A 24,680-nucleotide genomic window follows, 5' to 3' on the forward strand; every position below is an offset into this window, starting at 1 on the left:
CATACAGTTACGTCTTAAAAAGGGCGTAACTCCAAAACGGGCCCTACGATTTTTTTCAAATTTCGTCCAGAGATGCAGTATAGCCCCAGAATTCAGCTCCGGGTATTAGTTTTGACGGAGAATTTTTTTTGTTAATAACGCTCAGGGGAGCACCGTAAATTTGGGATAAATCGCCGCGTTCCCGTTCATATACCATTGGCGATAAGGCAAAATAAGGTGCTACTTTCAAAGCAATGCGTCGTTGAGGATGTGATCAATCGGTTTAGTTTTATATTAGTAAGAATATAAAAATATAGAAATTTTGTGATTTTTCGTTTCAAATTGCGTTAAAAACCTTAAGAATTATGTGATTATACAGAAGCATAATTCATATTGTCTTATCAGCGTGGTTTTATGACAGTGAGCTAATTCGAAGTTAGAAAATAATTGCCGTGCATATACGCAGATAGAGTATTGATAATAGCATACATTTGCTCACTATCCTGTGAACCTTTCCAAAATGCATTTCAGATTGTATTACACAAATGTGACCGCAAAGTTTTTACGGCAGCAGTTTGCCAGATATAAAATAATTTTTCCTTTCTCATACAAAAAGTTGTATCAGAAGGCTACCATTTATTCCAAATTCAAACTTTTTACTCGAGGCTCGGCCCATAGTCTTATACAATCAGCTCGACTAACTGAGCTATTGTCTGTTTGTCCTTGTATATGTGTTGTATGTGTGCATATAACGCATGCATTTTTTTTTGCCAAAATTTAATCATCAATCGACTTCAATTAAGTGCACGAAACAGCTGTTTTGATCAGTATGAGTTGAAAGCAATCATGAGTAAAGAACTTTTAGCAATTTGAATGATCTTCCAACCCGTTCTGGATTTTCATGGGAAGATCTTGAATTTCCACGAATATGCAATGTTCGTTACATATTGTGCAAATAGTCAAAGAAAAGCTTAGCTTGATTAACTGTAGGGGAGACTGGGTAGACTTGATTCCCTTTTCTGGTTTCCGATGTATCACAGCCAAAAATAAATAAACATACGCGATTTCCACACAAACTCTCTATGAAATATAGTATTTAACTTTACTCATGTATGACAGTCCTTAAATTATTGTTGTTATTGATACACAATCGATTGTTTAGAGTGCTGTCAAAAATCTACTTTTAAAATATTCGGGGGAAATTGATCCCTCTCCAAGAACTTGGTTTGATAAAATTAGAAAGGTGCCCTCAGATTTTTTAAATATTTTTTCTTCAAAATACGCGCAATTTTCGAATTGCTGTGAGTGATTTTAGTAATTGAATTCGACAGCACATGCAAATTTAAAATTTGGGGAGACTTGATCCCCTTTCTATGATATCTATGCAATAAATAATTTTTCCTGCCAACCCTTCATCAAATCTATCAAATCTACTAAAAATTAGAAGCCTGAGAACAGATTTATATTTTTTTGAATTTTTTCGCCAAATTTTTGTATGGGTGAATAATGGGGGATCAAATGTCCCCATATTGAGGCAATAACTTCAAATCCAAATATCCTAAAGCTTTGATGGAATGTTGACATTTTCATTAGTACAAATCATTAAGTACATTTATAGCTTTGTGCTGTGATAAAACGAAAGCATTTGGTCATTGTTGAAAAGTTTTATGAAAATTTTGCGTGGCCAATAAAAAATCTTAAGGAAGGTCAAAACATACAAACCGCCCTGCAGAATAAATAAGGTTGTCAATCCAGAAAATAACTCACCACATAAAGGTCATTTGTCTAGAGGATCTATACTAAAAAATACGCTAGAACAAAACTACTTTAGTTCTCGATAAAACAGGGGGTGATCAAGTCTCCCCGGGGATCAAGTCTACCCACCTTCCCCTACATATCGTAGTTGCTAATCATGATTGGCCGAGAAACAGCAAATATGCACAACTCACCAATTGCTTAATCTAATTTGAATACAAAAAAGTTATTATCATTGTACTTGCTTCGGAGTTTACAATTCATGGCCATTAACGATGCCGGTCACGTGCTTGCAGTCAATTTATCCCTTAGGGCCTTCTTAACTCTTAAGCGGTGCTTACCCATGTGCTTAAACCTGGTTTGAGGCCTAAGCGGAGGTGGAGAAATCGGTCCTTAATAAGAAAGACACTTCACAAGGGCCCTTGGAATCCATGCCTGTTCGACAAAGTTATACTAATCTGATTCATATTCGATTACATTTACACAAATAGGATAGAATAGTTAAACTTACTTTTTGTTTTCTGTTAGATTTTTTTTTTTTTTTTTATTTGCTTTATTAAGGAGACTTGCAGCCCCAGGCTGGCTCGCCTCCGTTTCTGTTAGATATTTCTAACAAAATACTGAAGACGTTTAATAGAAGAAAACTAAATAAGTATTTGTCGACTCTGAATGGGGTTATGTAGTAAGCGTCTCAAGTAGCCTTGCGAGCAAAGGTGTAGGATTGCCAATCTGGAGAGTTCGATTCAGGCCAACTTTCAGTTGGAAATGGTAAGAAAATTAGCAGGAAGCTTGAGTATATAACAGAATTCTCGATTTCTGGACCGATTCTACTTGCCTTTATACAATGCTAATTCATGAAAGCTAATAAACATCGTGTTGAGAGGCCGACCAATTCTCATTAGGAATTATTGTCCACGAAGAAATTAAGAGCGACTTTTGAACTAAGAAGCTCTAAGCATTATGTTTTCCTTAATCCATAATTTCACTATTGAGCAAAATATAATTCGCCACTTTTTTTCTTTCTCCTTTTTAAGTCGATTTTGATCAACGGACCCGAAAAAAGTGACCAAGCAATTAAAAAGTGACCTGCTACCAGTCCTGTAGGGGAGGTGGAGTTAAAATGGACAGGATTGGTAAAACGGACAGGGGTCCCGTTTGAGCTAAATCGTTACAAATTTGGTACTCCATCAAGTGGATCTTATTGCTGGTTTCAAATTATGAGTTTAACATGTTTCACTATATTCAAATAATGAAAACTATTCTGTGTATTAAAGATGTAAGTTTTGATGTGCAGTACTTAAGCTTTTAAAACAGAAATAGGCAAAACTAATCCGCACGATCCTCGAGGATCTCAAACTTAGTCTATCCAAAGATTGTGTACGGGTTGAATTGATGATTTATCTCAAAGTTTGACTTTTTGAGAATTTTTTAAGGGTCATGGTGGAGTAAAACGGACACGTTCTTGTGTGGGAAATATGGACCAATGAAGAACATACATTTTTCAGCTAATTTTTATTTTGAAAGGTTTGTATTGTTTACCTCCGAAAATACCAAGCATTCATTAGGGAATTCGAATTTCCGAGTTTTGTTCAGACAAATGGCATTTTTAAATGATTTTTTATTGATATAACATCCTTTTTTTTAGTAAAATCATTGTAAGTTACCAATATATTAACTATCATCAACTGCCTTGGGCTGAAAGTCTCGATAATAAAGACAAAAAAAGCCATCGTAGTGCTTCTACTCAATATTCGATACTTTCTTTGTGAAAATGTCGCGATTCCATAGCATGTCCATATTACCCCTAGCCCCCGTATGTGTTAAAGTTTTGTTCAGTTTCTCCTATGCTCTCCTAGTTGGATTGCCATAGCGCACGTTTTACAAATTTGAATAACGCTTACGGCTAATGAACAGGTCTTATGACATTAAACCTTTAGTGCTATGAAAAAGTAAAGAAGGAATACTTACCTAACCAATCGATCTTTTAGAGTGATGACACATAATGAATTCGATGCCCAACTTATTGCCATTATTCTTGGCATGTTGCAAATCACAAAACTTGTCGCACGATACCATCTCACATTGTTCAAAGGGTGCGTGCAACATTCTCCCGATGCCGAACGGTTCCCCCGTTCTCTTCAACAAACGCTTCGAATATGTAGAGAACGTAAACAAAGCAGCATAAAGAAATACCTTCAACAATTCCACAGCATAAATGCAATGAACCGGGGCCGCGCTGATGCTGCTTCCAACAAGGGATCAGAAACAGTGCTCTCCAGTTAGTTCCTCTCTGTTTGCGCTAGGCGCACAGTCGTGAATGGGAGAACCCCTGACTATCGGGTCCGCGTTCCGACGGGGTAGCAACTTGACGAAACTTTTCGCTCGCGCTCTCGGTTCTCCCGGCGCGAGGACGTCTCACGCCGCGCCGGCATCCGGTGGACGATCTCGCGCTTCAGTTCAGTGCTCGCCGCCGTAGCATAAACAACACGGACATACGGAAGCGTTGCGTCGCGTCGCGTCGAAATTTTGTTTGGTGAGGACTGCGCCGGGCCGTTCCCCGACTTGTATGAGACTCCTTTGTAGTGGCACCAGCAAGGATCCCTCCGGTGCGTACTGGTAATGAACGTAGGGCAGGGACGCGTAGCTTCAGGAGGGTGGATGGCACTGGGGCATGCGTTTTGAGAATCCTTTTCGACGTGCGGAGAAATAGGGTTGCCAGCCGGTCTGGTGTAGTTCCTAAGGTTGTTCAAAAATAGAACTTGGAGGACGTCGCGCGTTCCCTTTGCGGTCTACGTTGATTCAAAGTGCATCGCGTTTCGACGATATTAATAGCGCACGCTGCTCTTGTATCGTTCGCCGGTCTGTGCAGTGCGCTAATGATTTAATTACGGGAAGAGATTAGTGCAATGTGCGCCCGTTAAAGGCTGAGGATTTCTTGGCGAACGGAAGCCGTAGGAAGGAAAAGAGGGCCGTGTCGGTTCCAAGAACGACAACAACTTCGACGTCGTCGGGCCCGGAAAGTGAGATTCAAGCATAAATTTATGCCGTCTTGACATGCAAGCTAGAAGCGAAGAAACCCAAAGAAAGAAGGAGCAAAAGGCATCATCGGCGGCAGCATCTTCCGTGGTACAGGTCTACGACGACGACGAGTGTTTATAGTGGTTCGATTCCTGGGAAGAGATCTCCTCAGTGCAAAGAAGCGACGTGGAAGAAGTTGCGTTGAAAGTGAATCTCCCGGATCGAATGGTGTTCAAACAAACCACGCCCGGTTGTCCGTTTGTTTCGGGGTCTGAAATGTGTGTGTTTTATCGCAGGAAGGATGAGGTGTAATCTCGGGTTCAGGATCCCAAAACCATTATTGGGAAGCTACGAAGGAAGCGCCACGCTATAGTGCCTCGTAAATCAAGCCAGTTTTCGACGATAACCTCGGCACAGTGTTTTAGCGGCGATTTACGAGCTTCTATCGACACAATGTGAATCGATGTTTTGCTTTGGTTCGATGCCATTATATCGTTCGAATTTGTTTCCATGGTTCGCCAGTTAAGAAGGAGAAGAAATTGAATAACACCTTTGGAGAAGAGGTCAATACAAGTGCAGAAAGAATCTACGGAAAATCGCAAATGATCGTCACCTTTCTGCGAAACGAAGAGGTGTTAATGAAGAAATTATTCGCTCTGTAGAGCCGTCTGCGGCGTTGACACGCTGGGATCTGGGTCAAATTTAAGGAGCAGCAATGTTCGATGGTGTGTCGAGTCGTCGATGAAGGTGAGATTTTTTTTTCGAAAGAAGACCACTCGTTGAGTGGGACCGATTGGGGAAGGTGACTTGTAGTCGTAAAATTGCCTTTAATTGCTGAGGCTCTCTTGTTTGCGACTATTAGTGGGTATGGTCAGTAGACAGTTTATTCGAAATAGACAGGGCTGGTAGCTGAACAAAACCGAGAAGTGTACTTGGCCGGATCATCAACAACAATAAATCAAATATGGTGTTTTGCTTTATTTCATACCAGTGCGTTTAAGTTATCGACGATAAAAATGTGTTGTCAAAAGAATTCTTTCAAAACCCTAATTTGTAAAAAAGTGCATACAGAAATCCTTCTCCCGTTAGAATTTCGTGATTTAACTATTATTAGAAGTTTCCAATTTGAAACTTGCTTTACATAAGAAGCTGTTCAATGGACTTTTGTATGATTTTGGCTTTTGCTTGGTATTTCAAATCGATTTCCACTGTACTAAAATGTTGAAGAGCGAAAGGTGGCAGGGTAACGAACAGTGTTGTGCAACATTATTTTCAAAGAACAATGTTCGCAATTTTTATATGAGATTTTTCTTGGGGAATACGTAGTCGAAAAATAGTCTTTCAATAATCAGTTTTAACCTTCGGTTTGGTGATGCTTTCGCCTAATATGAAATGTTGCATACTTCAAATCAACATATGATTTTGTAAGGTTTAAATGGTGTTTACATGCGATTTGGAAATGGCAGCAAAATAATATTCAGCAAAATAATGGCAGCAAAGTCGAGTCAAGTCGAGTCAAGTACGAGAGACTGAGGACGACCTTACTGTTGAGGTCGAAATACGTATCTGTCAAGGTACAGTTAAGTGGTGGAATTAAATGGGATTGTACAAACTCGTCTTATGACAAGTGGAGACATTCCACTAAAAAGGTCAACATAATTTTCTTAAAAAAAAAAAATATTTCCATAAAATAAGAGAATTTCTATTAAAAATCGTGAAGTAGGCAATAAAGAAACCAGGGTAGAGTTAATTAATAATTCTACATTGAACCAGAAGCAGATGTCAGATTTTATTGCAGTTATGCATTATTTACATGCATATACTGTATAGAAAATTGACTAATATAGGAATTGTATCCTACAGTACATCCGTGCGTTATACGCCCAGTCCAATTTGATTGAACGCGTCTATTTGATTTTCTTATGGATGATATCCAACGTTAGAGACAAGAGAAATTTCAATGAGTCGTCTATAAAAAGTCACCACTGAACTCGAATGTTTTAGATGTAGTCATTTCTGATACTCAAGGATATGGAGGCTTTTCATGTATTCTTATTCAGAGATTTTACGAATGTTCTTATACACAGATTATATACAGTCAAACCTCCATGAGTCGATATTGAAGGGACCATCGACTCATGGAAAAATCGAGATGTGGAGTAGCAAAACCTTGGAAAGCTCTTTGGAGGGACCATCACAGTAACCCAGAAAATATTTTTTAGTATGGAATAAGTTGCTTCCATGAGTCGATATCGAGTCATAGAACATCGACTCATGGAGGTTTGACTGTAATATAGAACCTTTCAGTCAAATTTTTATAGACTTGGTCAAATTTTCAAGCAATTTTTGGATTGGGTGTACAAATTTTTATAGACTTGGTCAAATTTTCAAAAACCGATACGATATTGACAATTTTAAATGTAAAAATTGCAATTTATACAGAAGAATACTTCATGAAAAAATCAACATATTTCAATGGAAAGAAGTTCAAAATTCCAATAATTAAATAGATATTGGGAATAGATCCAATTTTAAAATTTTCTAGATTTTTTTCCACGAGAATTTTAAAAGATTTCCATACAAAAAAAAATCAATAAAGAACAACAACAAAGAATAATTTCCATTAAAATTAGAATAAAGCTATAAAATTGAGTTAATTTTCCATGAACAAAAAAAGGTTTTGATGATGAGGTATGAAAAATGCACAGTTAGATTGTTATATTATATTGTTGGCCTTTTGCCAGTTTCGACTTATTCATGGGAATTTTTCATATTTTCGGGATATCGTAGCAAGCCATGCACGTGGATGATTGCTTTTAAATTTGCTGTTACGGTTTTGTTCGCTTTGACAAAGTTAAGAATTTTATTGTCTTGAATAAAGGTGAATAAGTAAAAAATTTGTTTAGTGATCTCAAGTTTTCGTCTTCTTTACCTTTTAATTAAGTTTTATTCTTTACGTAGTACGCATCATAATCGATTGTGCAGTTTACCTGCGGAGATTGAAAAATGTGCGGTTGTGTACCAAGAAAATATGCGTCAATACATGGCTTAAGAAAATTTTAACATTTAATATTTCGGTGAGATTGTTTACTATAAGTTAATTTCAAAAACTTGGATTTTGAATTCCGGAAGTTTATTTATGGATCCGTTATCCAAATAATAATGGTAGCATAAACAGGCGGGGCTTATGGTAAGTAAAAATGACCTCGGACTGGTCGGATTGAGCACGTTTGCATTAACATTCTGGGCACTCTCGCTCATTTATCATTGGTTTAAAAACATGACCCGTTTTTGACCGCACCACGCTGTAAAAAAATGAATTATTATCGAAGTTTCATGTACCTTTTTTTCACAGAAAGTTATGCAAGGCCATTAAAATGGGCACGGGGTGTTTTAAAATATTTCATCGGCGATATTCTGGAAAAAAAAAAGTAATTTTTATTGTTTTCTTCTCCAATTTTCGGTACAAAAAGTCAATTAATAACTCAGCAATTAATGAATCATAGTAATTAACCCTCAAAATTGGAAATATACACATTTGTAGTTTTTCTAGTTAGAGAATCAATATTTAAACGGATCTAAGACGGTAAAAAAATATTTTTTATGTTATTCAGGCGTTTCTCAAATCTTTTTTTGCGTGAATTACAATCTTTTTCCAGCAATTATCTATCTATCTCCCGCATCTATCCTGTTCTATAATAAATATAATATATGTGCAATTCTATCTTCCAACTTTTACGCTAGATGACCAGCCCACTGAATTATAAGCGCCGCATTTTATAAGATTTATAACATTTTCTTTTTTAAACATATGATACAGCTCGTAACTCATGGGTATGCGCCACACACCACTCACTGAGTATTGTACGTAACACCTTTCAATCGTAACATTCGAAAGCCAAGCTTAGTCCTAGAACTATTATGTAAGCTGAAGGTAGTAGAAATGCTTCACAGGAAACGTCATAATGGGCCTCTCCAAGCATTTGGAAGGTAAACATTTCTTCAACACCTTCAAACACAACCCTTCAAGCATGAACATCGTCTTAGCAGAGCTAACGCATATGCTTCTGGGAAACGATCGCAGAGGAATGGTGTATTCTTTTGTCTTACTGAAGATTGAAACGTCAAGAATATACATAACCTTCACTCTAACAATACGAAGTAGATTGTTACGGATAGAAATATAATGAGACGATATGAGTGGCATAAGTGATTGGAAGCGTTGAGGAAATTATTTACTTGAGAATTGAAGTAGGACAATGATCCCTTTATACTTATAATGGTTTCATAGCTTACTTGAGGAGTAAATCACTATTGCTACAATTATTACTTAGGATGTTTTCCGTAAAGTTGAAGGACGCATTGCTGCTGTGAAAATGGTCTTCTCTAAGACGTAAGTAACTAGTTTACTACCCATAAAAGCATGAATAACCCCCGCAGATATGGAACGAGTCAAATATGAGACTGACGAGCATGTAGCAGCAGTTTAGCTTCCGTAACATACATACAGAAATGCAATCCGCTCCATATAAAACTTTAGTTTATCCGGTAGCCATTTTCGAACTTGAGGCCTGAAAACTATGAGAAGGGTTTGTGGTTTTCAAGCAAAATGTGATGTGTATCACAGAAACTACGAGACAGTGTATCAAGAGAGAGCTCTGTATTTGTCTTATTGAAAGTATTCAACAAGTAACTCGTTACAAGTCTCGTAACATGGTAGATCACTTTGACGTAGTGTGTTACGGTGTAAGATCTACCAAACAGAGCCCTAGCTTAACCCATTTTTCTAGCTAGGGCAATAAGTTGTAGTAATTAAGGATTCATCGTATTTAGTCCCCGCTACCAACATCAGTCTCAGAAATAAAACATAATTAATGTTACCTTGCAGACAGTTGAAAGACTCGAATTCTTCTTGTTTGATGCTAAACTGTATGCAGCAAAAACAACTTTTCAAGCAATTAGTTAAAAAACCTCGGTACCCGGTCCTAGGCTGAACTGACTGCTGGAAAAATCGAGTTAGGGGTTTGAATACGTACTAACTCTTCATGAACTGGTAAACAAAGGTAGTAAGAGGAACACACGGAAGTTCTTATTACTGAACTAATTCTCTTGCTTGAAATGGTTTTGTAGACAGAGGTAAATCCCGGGTTTTCAGCTTTACTGGTGATATTATAGAAGCAAGACAATGATGTGGCTAGGGCTCCGATGCATGGCCAAAAACAGTATTACTGTTCTGTTGTCTCAAGAAAGGATTGATTTCCTATTGATAAAAGGCGCGCCTTTTATCGCGCCTCGATACCGATATTGCTTATCAATAGTAATGGAGTAATTCGACATGCACTCAAACACTAAGGATACGGGTAACGCTACAATAGATCTAATAACTGTTCGCAGTGGCACACCCGAACAGGAAAAAAACTTGTTACAAGTTTCTTGCACGCGTTCTTCGTTTAAAAATATAATCCAAGCCTCAAAATGCCATGGGTTTGAGACCTTCTAATGAAAGCTTGTGTTTGCGACCGATTAATTTTTTTTTATATATGTATTGAGTATTTGTAAAACATTGATTAGATGCTTAATATTGGAACTAGCTCACCAAATTCCCGCTGCTCACCTTCACAACGAAAAAAAAACAAGGAGTGACTCCAGATCGCATGTGGAAGACAACAAAAATAATGCCATCCATGCCGTATACCGTTTCAATCCGAAATCCAGACACCTACACTGCTGAAATTTGAGTTCAATGTTTCAAACGGAATCAAGCACTTGACACAGATTGATATCACACTCTATCAAGAATAACTTATCACATTTGCTGTAGTGTGCTGAAAATGACATTTTGTATGCACAAAATAGCCAATATAATCGAAAACATTGGACATCGTTTGCTTCAAAATCCGGACACAGCTTATGGGATGAATACCGGACATTTTTGATTCGAATTTCGGACACTTCTAGTTTGGCTGTTTTCAAGAATCTATGATACGGAAAACTTTGTAAATGAATCTGGAAATGTGTATATATTCTATGATTTTGTAAGGTTTTTATACAGATTTGTATGAAAATCTGGGGTCCCTCAGTGGTGGGCAGGATTTCTAGTTTCTACTCCGCAATTGACCAGGATTACCAAAAAATAGTACTAAAAACCTGGTTTTCGAGAGCATATCCATTTTGGTTTCTTTGGATTACTTTGGATTAAGACCTAAACTCTAAGGAATTCTTGGATGAACTTAAATGGAAGAAAAGTTCATCCAATTCAATTCTATGGACAACAATCAGCATAAAACATTTAAAAAAGTTATCAGTTCTCAAGGAGCTCAAGGCCTATGCCACAGGGAATTGTTGTATCAACAAGAAGGGACAAGTTCTTCTAAATATTCATGGAAATTGGAAAAAAATCCATCGAACACAATTCAGAAACCCCACCCTCGTCCCACACAATAAAGTTTTCTGGCTAAGCCACTGATTTACCGGATATACTATCTTTTTTTAAAATATCATACTTTATCACTGATGGCAGACATGTTGATGTTATGTGCCATCAGATGGTGCAATACGGTGATCAGCATAGCATTTCTGGCAATGACAAAACCGTCATTGAGCCATTTCACTAACAAAAGATCTAGAGATAAACCCATTGTGGGGAATTTCTTCTTGTGGAATTCCGGAAAATTCATTCCTTGGAACTCTGCCACCAGCGATTCTTTCTGCAGAAATTCTGGGTAATTACTCTTCCAAGAATTCTTGAGAATTTCAACTCTAAGTATTTTGGGGAATTGCTCCTCTGAAAATTTTGTAGACTTCCTTTTTCTCTATTTCTGAGAAAATGCTCCCCCCGGAAATGTGCGAAATTTAATTCACACAAATTCTTCGAAATTCCTCTACCAGGTATTCTGAGAAGCTCATATTTACAAGAACACTTTTTCTCTAGGAATTCTGAGGATTTACTTCTTCAGAAAATATGGATAATTCTTCCTCCACGGATTTTATGGAGCTTTTATCCCCTCCAGACTGCCATTTTCTTGAATTCTGAGCAAGTTATTCTTTGAGAGTTCAAGAAAACTCCTGCTCCGTGATTTCTGGGAAACTGATTTATCATGCATTCTGGATTCTTTTATCTCCAGTTATTCTGGGTTATTCCTTCCTCAGGAGGTACTTAAGACTGCAGGAGTTATGAGCAATTATATCTAAAGCTCTTAAGAACTGCAGAAAATTCGATCTTCTGTTGTGTACAAAAATGCAACGAAAGAAAAATACATTTATAGTAAAAAATACATAAAGTATAAATTACAACTGCAGTCGGGATTCGGTGGTTGGAATTTTAATACTTGGGTCACTTTTTAGTTGTGCCTCCGTTGGTCCAACTTAAAAGCAATCGTTCGTCAAAATTCAATTTAAACACGGAAAACGGGATTGGGCGTCACTGGACATGATGTTGTGATGTGATGTTCAAGTGAAAATACACGTATTCAAATGGCTGTCAGTTGGCCCAACTAAAAAATCGAATTCGTTAGTTGGGTCGAGGTCGTGCACAGTATTAATTTTCCTGTAAATTTACGTTTATTTTCATGCACATATTTGGAGCATGAAAATAAACGCAAAAATGAGTCATATGTTAAATTTACACTGATTGAATATGTAGTCATGTGAAATTACATGACATGTAGTTTCAATTGAATCTTTTCAATCGTTTAAATTTAAACGATCTTGTAATTTTGAACGATCGTGTAATTTTGAACGATGGTGTAATTCCTCATTTTGTTGTGTTTTGTTTTGTAGATTTGGTAGAAAAATCTATGGATCCAAATGGACAATTTACGTCAACATTTGCAAAGGACGTAACAGTAATCATTCCATATAGACGAAGAACTGATATCTGCAAATTTTGGCTATTATGTCGTTTTGGAATATTGTTCTGGAATATTAAAAGGTGATGTGAAGGATACATATGCATTTGGTCTAATGTTTTTTCTTCCCAAACGAAATTTTCTTAGAAATAGTCTATTTTATTGACAGAATAGTTCGAATGGAACGCAAAACAACAATTTTAAAACGGAAAATTATATATTATATCGCCCTTCCTAAGAGTTTCATGGGCTTCGTGGTCGTGTGGTTAACGGCGTCAGTTGTCTAAACGCATTTGCGTGCCGTTGAGTGTGGGTTTGATTCCTAATCCAGTAAGGAGAAAACTCGTAAAGCTCTCATTGGGTGTTGTGTAGTCCTGTCCGTTGTCTAATGCTTAGGTGTGAAGAATTTAGTCTGTGTGACCTATGGTCGAAGACGGTGATCCTTTTTTTAATATTCCTGGGTAAAAATATAGAAATATAAATATTTAAATGTCAGTTCAATTAAATAGTAACTAAAAATAATTGTGACAGTATTATTTAAATAAAATAGCGTGGAATTGAGTTCGATATTTTTTTTATTTATTCAATTATTTAGCCTCTTATTTAAATTTTGACAAATTAAAACATGACAATACTGGTTGTCCGGAACTCAAGTGCTTGGTCATTTGTTCTACCATAGACCAATGCAAACTCTAACTTAACCTCACTTATTTTGACAGTTCACAGAGCTTGTTTACAAGGTGTTAGAAGAAAAATCGATGAAAGGAAAATTAAATTTCATATTTTTAGTTTAAAATTGCTGTGATCCGAATATTTAAGTGTTATTCTTTGCATTCAGCATGAAATCAATCGCAAAGGACATCTACATGCGAATAAAATGACGAAACAATTTTAGCGGAAGCTGCGCCGGAGGCTAAGTCCCGGAGAAAAAGCTCTGTGAACTGTCAACCTACGTCATCATGCACTGGTCAATTGACTTGACACTTTGCTCCAACGAATCACAAGACAAAACCGAACTGCAAAAACACGGCGAGGCTGACACAGATGCCTTTTGAACAAATCCAAATGATTGCACCGTAATCAACACTTCGAAATTGCACATTTAAATCACTTTACCTGAGCAAAAATTAAACTTGCTGTAACAAAAAAATGTTGCACCACCTCACTAAGTGAGGAAAACTGGAATGCACTTGCGGCATCCGCCATTAATTTTTTCGTACTTTGCTTTAATTTTACACGATGATTGAAAATTAAATCAATATTAATTGGAAATTCAACGGATATCCATTTATTTTTAAAGAAGCTGTTGAAAAGTACATTGCACTGTAAAATCATATGGAATAAAATTTAAATTTATGTGTTTTTTGATGCTCTTATTATGTGCATTAAATTACACTCAATTCTCAATCGGATTCATTTTCAATCAATCTTTTTTTACAGCAATTATAAAAATCTACCTAATTTTCAATCAAATTATCGATTCAATAAATTTATTATTACATCATTTCTCATTTACAGGCCATGTAAATTTAATTATTTTTTGCTGTGTGGGCCAACCAGCGAATTGCGACTGTATTCGTAAGAATAATTTTCAATAAAGAAATCAAATGTTTACATTAAAAAAACCGAGCCGGTGACACGCGCGGTGTCATCATCATCAATAGACATAGCCCGGAACATCCTGGCTACGATCTGGCGATGGGCTAAAAAACAATAGGATGTCAATAGCCTGATAAAAACACAAAATTTCCATAAATAAATCAAAATAAATAAATAACATAATTGTTAATCAATATAAATAATAAACATAATCATTTTGCTTCTTATTGATATTTTGGCGAAAATTTTCAAATTTTCAAAACAAATTTTTTATAAAAATTTGGAAGAAGCAATTGAATTGAATTAATTTTTTTATGAACAATGATCGCCTTTAAAGAAGGTGTTATCTATGGAAAAACTGCTCAGTTTCATTGCTTTTTTATATTTTTCTATGGAAATTTTCATATTTTTTTATTGCACTTTTATGTTCTTTTTTGTTGAAAGTTTTTCTAAAAAAAAAATTATTTGTGGAAAACTTTGTAATTGTTTATTGGTTATATTGATTTACTTATTTATGGGAATTTTGAATTTTTTTCAACTGCAATTTTTAACTATCTTTTCTAGGGTCACAATATGAAATTTGTCCAAAGAAGGACAATTTACCCGAATCGTAGTTAAAAAGGAGGACATTAATAAAAATCGATCGATTTTTTGTTTTTGATATGATTAAGAATATTATATTTGTTAGAGTTTTGCACATTGAAGTTTATTGGAAGAAGTTTTGTAAGTCGAGGCAACTCAGCAAACAAGAGATCGTATGTCAATGCGAATAAGTGCACAAAGCGTACTCTTCGCATGAAGTCAAATTAAGACAAGTGCCTGAATCGCCTCCATCTCGTACACTTATTCGCTAGCATATGCAACTTTCTTTTGGCTGAAAACATCTTCTTCTACTTTATTAAAATTACGTCTCCAGATGGAATACTTCAAACAGTCATTATAGTCTATGATAAGCACTTTTATATATTTTAAACTGCAAGCATTTAATTATAATGGTAAGATTTAAGCTTCAACAAATTTTAAAATCAACAGTGAAAAAGTGTTGAATATTATTATGCTGACATTTTTAACGATATTCCACAGAACTTTATCAGGAAAATCTCATCACATGCAATAGATAACTGATGAAACATTGGGTTCTATTAGGACCGAGCACAAGATGATTTAGAGGCTAGTGGAGATTTTGTTCTTGAATGCCGTTATGAATAACAGTTTAGGGCATGGTAATGATACCGTTAACTGAATAACCAAGTTCTCAACTGAAGAAATTCAAAACTGTTCAGATTTATGCTAAAGAAACTTAACTGTTCAGATTAGTTCAGATTTCTATTCCATTCGAAACTCTGCATGGCGGCTGCTCTTTGCCTCGCAAATAGCAGAAACGTACCGTGCAATGCGCTCCAAAGGCAATTCGATGGGTATTTACTTGTAGAAAATTTTTAGCAGCATTTGAACTTCTGATATCTTTGACGCCAGCCCAGTTACTGCAGTTCACGCATCTAATTTTCGATATTTACATTGATTTAATTCGAAAACCTAAAAGAAAATATTTCATATTACAAAGCAAAAAAACGCAAAAGTGTGCGAATGGATCTCTGCTGCAGTATTGCTCATTAAATTAAAATTTCTAAAGAAAAAAATAATAATTCAACTGTTTTTTGGAAATATTCAAAAAGGAGAACATTTTAGCGCAAAAGGAGGACATCTTCAATAGGAGAACACTATTAAAAAGAAGGACATATCCTCCTTTAGGATACCATATGGTCACCCTAACTTTGACAGATCCTACAGCACAGCATACATGGACAGATAAATCAACCCAAAATTTGAGTTGAATATACACACACACTGATGAGAATATCGCTAAAAATATTTACCTAAATTTGGGTAGTTTTACCTTGCTTTTCCATGATCCGAGATACAAGCACCTCACCAGGGTCGCTCAGCTCAATAACATAATTTTGAGTAAATTCAGGTAGTTTTGGTTTTCAGTACAGGCAGATTATTTTAAAATGCTTATAATACATTTTAGATAAAATGTACATAAAATCTGATTGATGTATGATATGGAAAAAGTTCCGAACTGCATGATAAATACATTTTTGGAAAATAGGTATATAAAAAATTGAGATAAACTTCCAAATGTACATTCGTACATCAAGCAGATTTTAATTACAATTTGCCTAGAATTTGTTATGAGCTGGTGGTGATCAAGGCTGTTCAAAATAGTGACTTTATTGACCAACGTTGACGAAAAAAGAGTAATTGGTCTCTTGGACTTTCATTTGCAGAAAAAGTTAATTAGTGACTTTCAGTCAGTGTCAAGAGAAACTCATGGTCATGACCTCAAAACTCATGTACGAGTTAAATCAAGGCAAAATCTTCAATCATCCAAATAACTCACCATAGGTTTTTTGTCTTTTTTTAGTGGAACGAAGCGATTTAGCATAAAAAAAAATCAAGCTCCTTTAAAAGTGTAAACATGTTTACTCGCGCGTGAGAACTTGATAAATAAGATTTGGAAAGAAAAAATATTTTAAGCTCTTTTTAGCGGAATGTATTCAACCGTCTAAGACGAGTTTAGTACTCTCCATTTAATTCCACCAATTGAACCGGTGCCAGCGAAAGTGGTACATAAACCATTTTTGTCAATTTTGAGTTTTTTACACCAACGGCTTCTATTTGCAAAGATCTAGTAAGGAAATAACGAAAAAGAGATTTTTGGCAACTAAAACTGGAGATATGCACATTTTATTTTCTGGTATATATCACAATGGCCATTTCGTTGCCAGAAAAAGTGGTACATGTACAATTCCACCCACTAAAATCAGCTTATTTAAAAGAAAATTCGGCAACATAACTGTTTTCACAACAGATTTTAATCCTATTTTCAATTTGAAGATAGTTTACTGCTGTTTAGAATGATTTAAAAAATGTACATGTACCACTTTTACTGTCAACGTTTTTCGGTTTCTGTTTCCTTTTGTTCCCAATAATAGTGGTACATGTGCAATTTGCTTCAATAAACTTGCAATTTGTCATGAAATTCGCTTATTTTTCACTACTACCTTTACGCACATCAGTCATAACATGTTAATTCAGTTTAGTTGCAAAAAATTGCAAATATTATATATTATTCGATGTTTTTGGGAAAATGCGTCTCCTGAAAAATTTACTCAATGTAACATGTACCACTTTCGATGGCACCGGTACAAATAAGCAGCGAGCGTAGTAACAAATATGAATATATTTTTTGAGATTTAAGGCTCGAAGTAAGTAGCAGAGGAAAACTTTTGAATCTCCTCTAAAATAAAATCGGGGGTTTCTTATACTTTATCTTGGAATTAAAAAAAAAACAACATTTTGAGAGACTAACCATAGCACAGATTCTTGCCGAAGGCCAAAGAATCATTTTTAAAGCTTAAAAGTTTGTTCTGGCTTCTCAAAAGTTTCTTCGGAGTATCGAACGGTAGCTCAAATTATCTCAAAATGTTTTAAATTTTACAGTTATTTCTTTTAACTTTCAAAGTTTATGCAGTTATCATCAGAATATATTTTGTGAAATCCTCAAGAACTGATCGTTTGATCATTTGAGCAGTTCCTCGCTCACTATTGGTTTCTTTGAAACACCAGGAAGTTCATGTAGAATGAAAAAGATTCAATGTGAATAGTTCAATTGATTGAGATCATTAGTTTTTTTTAAATGTTAGAGAACCAGCAAGGTCTCCAGTTGAGCTTTGGAATATGTTTGGATTCTCGTTCGTATTCTTCTTACCTCACAGTTTATACACTAATTAATAATGACATAGAATCTGTCTATTAAATTATTATTGAAAAGCGGATAACCGCTGGCCAAGTTTTAGTGCGAATTTGAAGGCAAGAAGCAATTAAGAACGACTTTCGGGCTAACAAGCCAATACAAGCCGCTAACAAGCGTTACATTATTTAAAAATTCTTTTCCATCCCAGGATGATGTATCTTTACGAGAAAAAGTGACTTTAGTGACTGGAGCTCGAAAAAAAAAAACTTTTTAGTGACTTACACTAAAAAGTGACCCGCTACCAGGCCTGTTATAAGCATCTTAAAATGATCTTCCTATGCTGTGCTGTAGGATCTGTCAAAGTTAACATCGTCGTGTGTCCTATTCTTGTTTTTACTCAGATTCGTCTGTAACAGGACGTCGGTAAACAATTAACAATATTTTCGGTAAAACTTTATTTGTTTTACTGATCCATCGTTTTGCCTTTCTCGTATACAAAGCATACGTAAAGGCTATATGTTTGCTCCAAAAATGAACTTTTTATAGGAAGCTCGGAGACCCATAGTGTTATATACCGATCGACTCAGCTCGACGAATTGAGGTGATGTCTGTGTGTGTATGTCTGTGGAGAAATAAATCTCACTCATTTTTAAGATACTTATCCTTAACCTATTTGCTCGACGCAGAATCATGTCCCAGTGTTTCCTATTGAAAATTGGGCAGATCGGACTATGGGCTGAGGAGTTATGGTCAAAATACATTTTTTCACACAAAAATTTCTCACTCATTTTTTGGGACTTATCCCAAACCGATTTGCTCGCAACAAGTTGCATTCGACGCAGAATCTTGGCCCATTGTTGTCCATCCTATTAAAAATTGGCCAGATCGGACTATGGGATCGAAAGTTATGGCCAAAATATTATTTTTATAATAATAATAACACACGATAAAGGCTCCATCACCGCTAGGTGGATTAATCTGGGTTTTTTTATACAGCCGGACTAAAAAGTGATTGCCATAAAAGAAAAGATATTTTAGTTACCAGATAAAGATTGTCGCTTCGGTTCCCTTTGTTCTGCTGTCCGAAACATGTGTGGTACCTAACTGTCAAATCGTATGTATTTTCCTTCATTGACATTTAGATCCCCTATCCTCGCCAGCAAAAGATGTTCCGGACAGCGACGACAGCGACAATCTTTATCTGGTAACTAAAATATCTTTTCATAAAAGCCATTAGTTTTGTTTGCCGTCTTCAGAGCTTTTCTTATCATTAACTGAGCCATCAGTAAAAAATATCAGTTTTGACAAACCGTAATTTACTGAGCTGGAACTGTAAAAATTATTACCGAACAACAGAATCCTGGCTGAATGTGTATAGGTTTTCTTCTTTCACGACAAACAATTGAAGAAATCTATGAAAAATTCCTAGAGAAGTTACTGGAGGAAATCCTTAAGAAACCTACCTGAAAAAAATTGAAAGAACTTTAGGTGAATCTTTTCATGATAGAGGACCGCTCCGTTTTCCATCTCACATACATATTCATCTAATCGCGAAAAAAAAAAGAGATACGGTACCAATTTTGTGTGCTCATTGCTGAAAAAAAATCACAAATATAAGAAACAAATCAAATACCTTTTCATTGCGCTGTTTTTCGTGGTATGAATATCGGAGCTATGAGCCACACAAAATCAATGCATTACTGCTTGGCATCGAAAGTTCACTATCAATAAAAATAATAATTTGATAGTAGTTGTCTATTTTTAATTGCCATAAAACTTCCAAAAAGCCTCGAATAATAAAAAAAAATGCAAAGCGCAAACTTTTTTATGTGAATCACAACTTCATAATGACCCTTTGACAGAAAAGTGTAGCCAAACAATCAAAACAAAACTCACAACCAGCCCTCAAATGATAGTTTTGGGACAAAACTGAAAGTAGATGCAGATCAGCAGCATGGTGAAGTGAGACGCCCGCAAGGCAGGCGATGGGGAGCGATGCTAAGTGGCTACAGTGCTTTTTTGATTGATGTCTCAGATAATGTGTAGGTATGTGTCGCGCGCGCGCAACTTTTCGGCGTTGTTAGTTTTGTTGGCCCCGGGGGGGCTCAGCGAGACCGAAAGTGCGACTGCCGCCGCCAAATAGTGCGGTAATGTAATGCACTGTTTGATGGGTCGCCTAGTTTGGTGGACATATACACAGTGTCTTAGACATGAGTCGAGACGACATGGGGTCGAAACGAAACAAGTCGTATTTTGGAAAATTTCTGTTAAGTACATTTGTTTATCAACATTAAGCTTATCTGATGTAAAATCTGTTCCTCATGGCGTGAGACCATACAACTATTCCACTCACTGTTCAAAAGAACTTTGAAGTGCGAATGGGAATTCGGGCTCATTTTATTGCGTCAATTTGTGTGGTTTTGAACGAACCTGCGAGCGTGTGATGTGTTTTGTGTGAATTGTGTCCAAAAAAGTGGCTTTTGCGCTGTGCTGCGACGTTGTTGGTCATACGTTTTATGGGAGGTCGATTTAGTGTCGCCCCAGGTGCCACGCTCAGGAGTGTCACGAAAGCAAATGACACCAGTCGTGAAGATGATGGATGTTGGTTGTTGCTTGGTCTTTATATAAATGATGATGAAGATGAAAAAAATCAAACAAATTTGACCCCTACAGATATATAAGTTTCGTTGCTAGAAAATTATATTATGGCATTCATGTGACCTTCCGTTGCATGAAAGTGCTCAAATTATTAACTGCCATCATACTCGAATAGATCGATGTCTGGTGCCATTTTTAATATTCTACTTTGGTAACCGTATTGACCTATATTAGCAAAAAGTTGACCGTGTATTTCAGGCTAGACTAGACTACACGGAATCCTTTAATCTTAAAGTCCACCATCTTGGATTTCCAGTGTATTAGTAAATTCATCAAGGACGCCCCATTCATCACTACTTTGCTCTAAAAATAAAGTCAATATTATTAGGCTTGGGTGAAGCTCAAGTCGCATGCTGATAAAAACTTTTCTCAAATCAAATTCACTTTACCCCCACCGAATCACCGTTCCACAGAATATAAATTTCAGCGGGCACTGTCTGCTGTAACCATGGGCTACCATAAATCACTTCTCTATTTCGGTGAACATTTCAAAATTGATGAAAGCATTCCTGAAATAGGATTACCGCTGGTTTCAAATCCCATTAGGGATCCACTCCGGAGAATATCCCTCTAATATATTGTTTATTCTAACTTGGGCAACCGCATTAGGAGATGCTTGTTTGAAGCAGGTCAATTTCATTAAATATGAATTTCCCGTATGAAACTTTTCGGATTTGCTTCAACGATGCCAGTCGCATTTAGAAAACCATGTACGGTAACCGCTCGATGGTCGATTGAACCAATGTTCTTGCCATTACGTTTATTGTTATGAGAATTATATCAGCTTGACACCTGACCACGTTTGGCTATTTCCTTCAGAGTTTTATTAGTGTCAATGTTGTCCAAAACATCCACACGTATGCCACTGATTTCTGCACAGCAGGAACGAATAATCATGTTACGGAAAAAAAAGCATCAACTTGCACAGCTCCCTTCCGGCACCATAACGCTAGACTCTGGCAGAATTCGATTTACCAGCTTTATGGCACTGAAGCAACGCTGCGCATCGACTTCCATCATCAGACACCTTTATTCTCCCCCTGGAAACCACAAAAACACGGTAAGAGAATTTTCATGTACTTACTTCGGGCGAGTGCAATTTTCATCCCCCGGATCCGTCGTCGTCGTCGTCGTCGGTCCAAGATTCAACGCAGATATGGGATAAGGGAAGTCATTGCATTCCAGACATTGAAACGGTAGGAGAGAAAAAAACTCAAAACACCGTCCAACAACGTTCCGAATGCGAGCGCAATGTTGAAAGCAAAAGTGTCTGCATGACTTTTGTCCCTCCCTCCCCGACGCCGGCGTGGGACAACCCCGGCACAGTCGGGCGAGCCAGAAATGGACGCTGTCTGTTTCCAATGCTCGCGCAAGAGGTGAGGGATGATGTTGCTGGCTGGTGGTTGCATCGTGTCCTTCCACAGACATAGAGTTGTTTGGGTTCGGGAACAGTAATATGTTTGGTCTGGTCTTTTGCTGATAGGGCTGCAGGCTACCGAAAACAGCCGCCAAATTCTATCCTCTTAACGGGGCGGAATGTTGTTTCAAGAACGAAACAGTTATCCTTGGCGAGTGGCGTTTCCTCCCTGTGGTGTAATTTAGTGCAAATACCGTCTTGGAAGGGGGACTAGTGATGTTCGTGAAACTCATTTATTTGATTGCATTTTTAATATTGTTCAAGTTGTTGTTGGAATATTACATTTTATTTACATTTTATTATAAATGTGTTCAGGCCCTATCGCTTCACGAAAAAGAGGCGACTGAGGAGGTATGGTTACTTTTTATTATTTCTTATTTTATTTATTTAAGAGAAAAATACATTTGATGCGAGCCTATAAGTTATAGCCTATAGCATTTTTGTAATTTTTTTCTGCTATATAATTTTTTTTTCACTTGTCATAACATGAGTTTGTACCATTCCATTTAATTCCTCTACTTTATTGTACCTTTGACAGATACGTATTTCGACCTTAACAGTAAGGCCGTCTTCAATGTAATGGTAATTGAATTCGACTGGATGGTCGGATGGTCGGTAACTACATACATACATACAACAGTAAGACCGTCTTCAATGACTCGTACTTGACTTATCGAGTCGGAGTCGAGTCAAGCACGAGACGCTGAAGACGGCCTTACTGTTGAGGTCGAAATACTTATCTGTCGAAGGTACGATAAAGTCGTGAAATTAAATGGAATAGTACAAACTCGTCTTATGACAAGTGAATACATTCCACTAAAACCTTAAAATAATTTTCTTAACATTTTTTTTATTATTTAGTTATTGTTTTCTTTTTTTTTTGGTTTTTCATTATGTTCATTTTTCAATTCTGATTTCTGATTCCAAATTTCCAATCTGTCAGAAATCTGGGGTGGCATTGCGCACCTCGACTCGAAACGAGCAAACCATGCAAACTGTCATACGAAAGAGCTGTCGAAAGGAGATGCGCAATTAGGCTCCTGGTTTTTAATTTATCATTTCCCAATTTTCATTTCATATCTCTTACCGCAATCCGGGGTAACATTGATCACCGTGGTAACATTGATTAGTTTCACCATTTTCAAGAAATTAATGAAATATTATGCCTTTTTATCACAATTACTTATTAAGAGTTAGGTATCTTAATCTTGACTAAATTTCCTGCTGAATGATATAACCTTTGAATGAATTTGCAATCATTTTTCACCAAAATTTGAACAATGAAATATTTGAACTCACAGCAAGCTGCCAAAAAATCACTCAAAACAAGTAGGGGGAATGACGGCTTTGGCAGGTTTTGTTCTATTATTGTCAGGGGAGTTTTTTTATGACTGATTATGCTCAAATTTGGCCTAAACATTCTTTGCATATCAAAGAATATTGTGGCCAAATTTCATAAAATTTGGTCGACAAAAACCCCCCTGACAATAATAGAACAAAACCTGCCAAAGCCGTCTTTTCCCCTATAATAAAAACAAATTAAGCTCATACCTATAGTTATGTGATAAGCAATCTTCGATATTTGATATTTGAGATTTGAGATTTGAGATTTGAGATTTGAGATTTGAGATTTGATATTGGATATTGGATATTGGATATTGGATATTGGATATTGGATATTGGATATTGGATATTGGATATTGGATATTGGATATTGGATATTGGATATTGGATATTAGATATTTGATATTTGATATTTCATATTTGATATTTCATATTTGATATTTCATATTTGATATTTCATATTTGATATTTGATATTTGATATTCGATATTTGAGATTTGAGATTTGAGATTTGAGATTTGATATTTGAGATTCGAGATTTGAGATTTGAGATTTGAGATTTGATATTCGATATTCGATATTTGATATTTGATATTTGATATTTGAAATTTGAAATTTGAAATTTGATATTGGATATTGGATATTGGATATTGGATATTGGATATTGGATATTGGATAATTGGATATTGGATATTAATATAATAATAATAGAACGAAACCTGCCAAAGCCGTCTTTTCCCCTAAATGAAAACAAATTAAGCTCATACCTATAGTTATGTGATAAGCAATCTTTGATATTTGATATTTGAGATTTGAGATTTGATATTCGATATTTGATATTTGATATTTGATATTGGATATTGGATATTGGATATTGGATATTGGATATTGGATATTGGATATTGGATATTGGATATTGGATATTGGATATTGGATATTGGATATTGGATATTGGATATTGGATATTGGATATTTCATATTTGATATTTGATATTTGATATTTGATATTTGATATTCGATATTTGATATTTGATATTTGATATTTGATATTTGAGATTTGAGATTTGAGATTTGAGATTTGAGATTTGAGATTTGAGATTTGAGATTTGAGATTTGAGATTTGATATTTGATATTCGATATTTGATATTTGATATTTGATATTTGAAATTTGAAATTTGAAATTTGATATTGGATATTGGATATTGGATATTGGATATTGGATATTGGATATTGGATAATTGGATATTGGATATTGGATATTAGATATTGGATATTGGATATTGGATATTGGATATTTGATAT

General features: G+C 35.9%; 1 protein-coding gene across 3 annotated transcripts in view; it reads left to right on the forward strand.

The window, feature by feature from the left end:
* The first annotated feature begins 4,220 nt into the window (after positions 1-4,220).
* LOC134225836 (protein sax-3) overlaps positions 4,221-24,680 on the forward strand; it is a 979,605-nt gene continuing 959,145 nt past the window's right edge. For all 3 annotated transcript variants that reach the window (XM_062706210.1, XM_062706209.1, XM_062706211.1), the window contains exon 1: positions 4,221-5,499. The gene's annotated coding sequence lies outside the window, so the exon portion shown is untranslated. The remainder of the gene's footprint in view (positions 5,500-24,680) is intronic.

This window comes from Armigeres subalbatus, chromosome 3 (genome assembly GCF_024139115.2).
Source record: "Armigeres subalbatus isolate Guangzhou_Male chromosome 3, GZ_Asu_2, whole genome shotgun sequence".
NCBI classification, from domain to species: domain Eukaryota; kingdom Metazoa; phylum Arthropoda; class Insecta; order Diptera; family Culicidae; genus Armigeres; species Armigeres subalbatus.